The sequence below is a fragment of the Natator depressus genome, chromosome 7, assembly GCF_965152275.1.
Source record: "Natator depressus isolate rNatDep1 chromosome 7, rNatDep2.hap1, whole genome shotgun sequence".
Lineage (NCBI taxonomy): Eukaryota > Metazoa > Chordata > Testudines > Cheloniidae > Natator > Natator depressus.
In genome coordinates this window covers 32,272,577-32,274,353 of record NC_134240.1, presented here as the reverse complement: position 1 = coordinate 32,274,353, position 1,777 = coordinate 32,272,577, and positions in this window count along the sequence as shown.

Sequence of the window (1,777 nt, the reverse complement as noted above, 5' to 3'; positions counted from 1 at the left end):
ACCATATAAACACTGCTGTTGGTTTGAGGTTTGGCTAAAAACGCAGGAGGGGTGTTTTTTAGTTACACTTGGGCAACATTTGGACCCGCTTCCTCTCATTTTTGGAAGGCACAGGGCTACTGTTTTGGTTTCACAGATCTAAATAATGCCCCCTAGTACTTTACAAATGATCACTTGGTGTGTCCTCCTCCTCCTCCGGTATATTTCACAACAGCTACAAGAAGACAGCTTTGTACTCTGACGCACTTGTCCAGGTCTTCACTGAAGCTGTGCTGTTTACAGCACCTGGGATCACTGTTGTGTTGATTTAGACCAGCTGATGTTCTGGCCCATTATCAACCTAAAACTCCATATTATTAACATAGGTTTTGAAAAACCTACAACACTAACTAGTTGCCATGTGGAGAATTTTTCACCATTGGTCCTGTGTCTCATTTTTTCCATTTACCATTAAAGTTAACTGGTCGGTTTCCCTTTTGGCTTTCTCCTCCTGATGCTGTTGTACTGTATTTGGGTCTCTGAATGGCATTTAAATCCAAATAACTTTGTCACTGACTTATTTTATTTAAAAATTCCAAAAAATGTCTATTCACAGCAGGCTTTGTAAACCTTCCCCTTTGTTTTGTGTAGAGTGAATTTTGGGTTCTGTGCATAAGTGTTCCTTTCATTCCAGCCTTCTTCTATGTTTAATTCTAGAAGTCTGTGGAGTGAGATCCATATTTTTCACTCTTGGCAAGGTTGCATGTCTTGTTTGTCTGGTGCCATGATGCCTTTCGGGATAAAATTGCCAACATGTGTCTTAAACCACGATCCATACAGCTGGGTCTAAGATCAGTTTATGCCCAGCACTTTGTAAATGTGCCTTTAAACGCAGTGCCATGGAAGGAAATGGACTGAAATGTATTCTCTCTGGTAGCCAGTAAGCAAATCATTCTAATGTTACCTGGAGGAATTGTGCTTTTCCAGGCTGGATTCTGCTCTCAAAGAGACCTGAGTTTGTAATGGAGAATCAAGCCAATAATTATGCACGTCTGTCTGAACTGTATCATTCTGTCTTGTGCTCATTGTATCTTGTATCTGGGAGTGTTAATTCTTTTGTGTGATGTGTGTGTTTGAATTCCCCTGATCTGGAAATGTCATACCTATCAACAATATGCAACACAAAAAATGGCCTTCTCTTTTTACTGATTTCTGTGTGGATTTCATTTTTAGAAGGAAAAAAAATTGTGTACATACTAATATTTTTCTTTTGTATGCTACAGATCACTCTTATAATAAAGAGGCTGTTTTCAACAAATAAGGTACTAATTTGAGATCTGTTTATAAAAGGTACTGTCTGAGAAGCCAGGTGTTAAGGTGGGCAATGTTAATTACAGCATGTGATTGAGGAAGGGAGGAGAGAACTTGTTTTCAAAGCTACCCCATTTCACATGTTGTCTCTCAGTTTATCTGTGATCATTATAAAATCACTTCTGTCTTAAGTACTCTTCTGGCCCCCATCCCCATAGCATCTGAACACTTCACAATCTGTAATGTACTCATCTTCACACCACCTCTGGGAGGTAGGGCAGTGCTATTATCCCCATATAACAAATGGGGAAACTGAGGCACACACTAAGTGACTTGCCGAAAGTCACACAGGTCAGTGTTAGAGCAGGGAACCAAACCCCAGTCCCTCAAGTCCTACTCTAGCATCCTACCTGTTTGAGGGCTTTCTCTCTACCCTCCCACTTCCCTGGTTCTTGTCATGCAGACAGCAAGCAGCAAAAGACCAGAA